Genomic DNA, 5,935 nt, shown 5'->3' on the forward strand with positions numbered 1-5,935 from the left:
TTTTTTTTTTTTTTTATATTTTTTTTTTTTTACATTTTTTTTTTTTTGTCTTTTTCGTGACCGGTAAGGGGATTGTAACCCTTGGTGTGGTGTTTCCCACACCGCGCTCAGCCAGTGAGCGCACTGGCCATTCCTATATAGGATCCGAACCCATGGCGGGAGCGTCGCTGCTCTCCCAGCACCGCACTCTCCCGAGTGCACCACGGGGTCGGCCCTAGTATCACATTTGAATGAGTAATCTGAAGGCAAGAATAAGGCATTTTTGGAGTTTGATATAGAACTCTGGAAGAGGAAGTTAATTGTGGAATTAATCTCCCAAGAAAATTGTCACAAAAGACAACAATAAAATATACTTTAATTTTGTCTAAGCTGGTTTGATACAAAATAATAAACATGAATGATAGAACCTAATGATTTAAAATAGAATACTAGTTTTATGTTATATAATGCATGTATATACATACATAATTAGGCATTACAATTTTATATCTATAAAGAGCCTTCCAAAGTATGGACACAAATCATATTATATGAGTACTTGAAAAGAGAAAAAATTTACATAATTGGCTTACAGAATCAGGATATAAAACTGCATTACATTTATATGTGATGTTTCTGATCACAATTGTGCAATGGACTAAGGTCACAGTAGGATACTGGCCAAGTTAAAATGTTTTGGAAAAAAATTCAAATGCATGAACACCATTCCTGGATGTTCAAGGTTATAGCACTCCTCCCATGTGCTAATGAGATCATAATGAGAAAATTAACAGGTAGGTCCACTTAGAAAATAGTACATAATTAGCAGCTAATTTTCTTATAGTCTTGTGTGTGTGTGTGTGTGTGTGTGTGTGTGTGTGTGTGTGTGTGTGACCAGTAAGGGGATCGTAACCCTTGGCTTGATGTCACCCGCACTGCACTCAGCCAGTGAGCGCACCAGCCATCCCTATATAGGATCCGAACCCGCAGCTTCAGTGCTACCAGCACCACTGGGCTCCCAGCGTCGCACTCTCCCGAGTGAGCCACGGGCTGGCCCTTCTTGTAGTCTAGATATCTCCACTCTAATCAAAGATCTAGACAAAAATTTGGGTGGAATTTGGGAGGTGAACCAAGGATGAGCTCACAAGAAATGGACCCAATAGTCAGCAGAAGGAAGTATACTGAGCTTACGTGAACAAAAACTTTTTGGTTACAAGGCAGGCATATTATTTATCCTACTTATTTGATGATAGTCATTTCAAACTAAGCTGTTATGTGTATTCTGTGGCCCCACTTTGTCCACCTGTCAACACAATTACAAAAAAAGAAAGTTAACCTAAGAAAGAAGAGCAATAATCTTCTGGTGGTCTGTGTTTGAAGACTGCAGTAAGCATTACAGTCTGATGATTAGCATGTTCTCTCGCATCATTCATTCTGCCTAAGATGGTCAAGCCCTCTTTAAGGAGGGAGTGGGAGTGGGAAGGGAAATCAATAATGTAGAATTATAGTGAAAAAAAGGAGAAAAAGAAATCTAGCATGAATTTAAGAAAACTGGAGAATTATATTCCAGATAATCAGGACATCTAAAGCACTTTGTAGAAAATCAATACTAATATCTAGGCAACACTATACTAAAAGGAACTCCTAAAGCATTTATAGAATCCTGCATCTTTCAATTGGGAGTTTTGATTTTAGTCCTTTATCCATTGACACAATGTATTGATTTTATCCCCATTGTCCATGAGGTGCTTTTATTTTTTTAAGAGCACTACTATATTGTAAATCACAAAGAATCCTGTGGTTAACATTGTTGGGAAGTTGCTATATTTTCTTATTACCTTGGGACTCAAAGCAAGACAGAAACAACAGTAAAAGAAAAGAGAAGCTAATGAGTTATTTGCTCTGAGCTTGGTTCTCTTAACAGTGGCTTTAATTGAAGAACTGGCCAATTTTAAGGCAGGATCTTCTTTTTATGATTGTTCTCTTGTCTCTTTAAAGAGATGCCATGTAGAGATTAAAAAAGGGTTAAAAACCTCACTTTTGCATTTGAAGCTTTAATTTTGTCTGAAAGAATAAGTTGAAGCATATTTCTTCAATCTGAGTTACTTGAATCTCTGCTTCAGAATAGTGATTAAATAAAATCAGTTTTAGGAGTTAAAAAATTTTAACAAATTTGATAAATAAGGCATTTGTACAAAATATGAATGTTTTTATATTACTTCCTAGTGCATGAATTTTTTTTTAGAAATTTTGATTTATTTCAAATTTAAACTTGATGAGACTGAAAGATAAAAAAACTATTACTATAAACAGCCAGATAGTAAACATTTGGGGCTTTGCTGGTCATAAGTTGCAAATGTTGGAATAACTCAAGTCTGCCATTGTAGCATGAAAGAAGTTATAAACAGCAAACACAATAAATAAATAGATAAATAAAAATGTGGCTGTGTTTTACTGTAATCTTATTTACAAAAACAGGCAACTAATTGGATTTGGCCTGTGGACAATAGTCTACATACCTCGGCTAAAAAGATATGTGAAAAGTATTCTATCACATTATAAAATGTTTGAAACAGCTTAAAATCATAGAAAAAAAAAGTAAAATACATATTACCCACAACCTTTTCACTGAAAGATAATGATTATTTAAATTAATATATTTCCCAGATTCCTTTTTGCACATGTGTATAAAACAAAGATTGAATCATATGGAATATACATTTTTTATTCTGTTTTTATGTTCAATATTACCTTTGTTATGTCAGTAAAATAGTTTTGAAAACCTCATTTTAGTTGCAAAAATATTTAAATTTAATGGCAATAAACCAATTTTTATAACCATCTTTTTTGGTTGAAAATTTATTTTCTTTCCAAGTGTTGTCATACTGCAAATGCTACATGTTTTACATAGAATTTAACTACTTTGATTTTTTTGTTGTTGTTAATTAGGTGCATTTTTAGAAATAGAAACACTACATCAAAGTATATAAAGTTTAAAAAAAAATCTTGACATAAAATGCCAAATTACTTTTTGAAAAGCATATGACTTCCTATTTTATTATGTGCTCATCAGTAGCCATGATAATTGTGCAAAAAAACTTTTTTGACTCTTTTTTTCTAAATTAAAGGAAAGAGAGAAGAGAGAGACAGAGAAAAAGAAAGAAAGCATTCCAAAAAAGTTGTTTCCAATCATAAAATGCCAAATTACTTTTTGAAAAGCATATGACTTCCTATTTTATTATGAGCTCATCAGTAGCCATGATAATTGTGCAAAAAAACTTTTTTGACTCTTTTTTTCTAAATTAAATGAAAGAGAGAAGAGAGAGACAGAGAAAAAGAAAGAAAGCATTCCAAAAAAGTTGTTTCCAATTTCAGAAAAGACTTAAATACTATATATTTGTATCTATATCTGTCTACCTACCTACCTATGAATGACAGGTCTCTATGAAATGTATATGAACATGGTTCTTCTATTCACAAAATGGCACAAGGAATTTTTTTCTAATAACAAAACTCTAATTATAATAACTACAACTCTGTTTATTTAATTACACAAAGCAGCGAAAGAGTTTCTGAAATTTTCCCAATCAGGGAGCTACAAAGTTGCAAGATTTACAGAAGGCATCAATAAGTAATAAACTATGTGAAACTGTGACAGAGAACTCAGCAGGCATTCCAGTAAAATCTGCCTGCCCAAGGATTCCAGGGGTAAGTAAAGCTGTATAAAATCATTCAGATTCTACACTGTTGCCAGCTAATGGACAGATTTTTTCCAATGGGAAGAGAATTTATGGAAAGTCTGTAGCTACATTTCTGGAGGGCAAAACTTAGTGATAAAATATACTTTAGATTCAGTGAAAACAGGAAATAACAGTACCTGAAATAGTACATATGTGTAAATATATAATATGTATGACCATAATACTTTTTGTAGTATTCCTCTTAAACCCAGACAGAAAAGTACTTGGGCTCAGTAATAGACTTTGGGTAATAAATTCATATCCTATTCTTAAGTACATATAAACCCAGTTTATTTCCATAAATGAAATGCTATGGGACCAAAGTGATTTTTTTCTGAATACAAACCTCTAAACCTTGGACTTCAGTATTACCTTTTCAACTTTAGAAATGTTTACTAATAGAATAGCTTCAATTTTTTGTCCAAGCTGCCACTCTAATTTTCAACATTTGAAGGAAACATCCTTAAGCCTACATGCAATACACAGTTTTGTGTATCCTAGCAATGTAGAATCTAAGTTATTTTTTACAACATTACTTTTATTTTTATAATTTATAATTTTGAAAATTTACAAAAAGAAAAATATGAACATGTAATACTATAAATATGCATGAGTCTATCACCTACTTTCAATTATATTTGCTTTATTCACCTATATAAGTAGCTATAAGTACAGAATTTTTCATTTTTGTTTCATTTTTCTGAGTAAGCCATTGGAAAAAAGTTGTAGACACTATTAACCCTTCAATACCTCCCCAAACAATTTGGCTTCTATGAATAAAAATCAGGACATTCTGATATATAATGCCAATCTCACTATTTCTTTTAAGAAAATTAATAATTCCTAAGTATATCTACTGTATATCCAAATTTCAAAAATTTCCCCAAAATGTAGCTGTCGTATAGAACCAACTTTATATCTTCTCAGTCTTTTTAAATCTAGAAGAGTTTCCCTAACAATTGCTTTTTACATTGCAGATGAAAGATTAGTACATTTAAAGACATTACAATAGCCTTGTAATGGCCAACCGCCAAAAACAACAGCAGCAGCAACAACAACAACAACAAAATCCTATTAAAAGACATTACAGTAGAGACTGTCTGAAATAAAACACAGGAAAAAATAGTGCAAAAAAATAAACAAAGCAATGGTGAACTGTGGGAAAACTTCATGTGAGTGACCTAATGCATGTGCAAATGCAGTCAAATGAGAGAAAACAGAAAGAGAAGGTGCTCAATTATCCTGATTTGATCATCATATATTGTACACAAGTATTAATAGTCAACTCTGTAAAACGCAAATATGTATAATCAATTATGTTTCAATAAAAAAATAAAGAAAAGAAAAGAAACAAATAAAAGAAAGAGAAGGTGACAGGGAAAAATTAGAAGAAACAATCACTCCCAAATCTCAAATTTTATGAAAAATAAATTCAGATCAAGAAGCTCAACAAACTGAAAGCATAAGAAACCATGAAGAGAAGCCAAAAAAGACAATTCTCTAGGTTCTCTCACATTTCTGTTTGTTTTGTGATCAAAGGTATTGTAGGACTTCCTTCTGAATTATAATTTTAAGAATGATTGGATAGAAAACAGCCTTGGAAGATAGAGTTAATGTCTCTCTCTGGAGCAGAGGTAAGGCATGCCCACTGTGTATTAATGAATGATTCAAGTTTCCCTATAATACAATCCACTGCATATACGGGGCCACAAGATTCTCTTCATATGAAATTTGATAATTGGAGTTTGGTGAATCAACGCAAGAAAATGCTAGTGCTGGAGCAACTAAATATCTATATGGAAAAAAGGAACCTCTGTTTTTACCTCACGCAATACATAAAAATTAGCTCAAAATGGATCATAGAGCTAAACATAAATGCTGGAATTATAAAATTCAAGAGGAAACACTTAGTAACCTTGAAGTCTTCATAAAATTGAGCTTTATCAAAAAAATTTTTTTTCCCTAATTTTATTTTGTCGATATACAATGAGGTTGATTATTGTGGCCCATTACCGAAACCACCAACAACGTCCTTTCTGTTTGCTTGTCGTTATCAACTTCAAGGAGTTGTAGATGTTAAGTCTTCTTTCCCCCCCCCATTTTTGTGTGTGTGTGTGAATTTAGGTGTATTTTAATTTTTAGCACCCACCAATAAGAGAACATATGGTATTTCTCTTTCTGTGCCTGACTTGTTTCACTTAATATAATTCTCTCAA

Source organism: Galeopterus variegatus, unplaced genomic scaffold (genome assembly GCF_000696425.1).
Source record: "Galeopterus variegatus unplaced genomic scaffold, G_variegatus-3.0.2 Scaffold3458, whole genome shotgun sequence".
Classification (NCBI taxonomy): domain Eukaryota; kingdom Metazoa; phylum Chordata; class Mammalia; order Dermoptera; family Cynocephalidae; genus Galeopterus; species Galeopterus variegatus.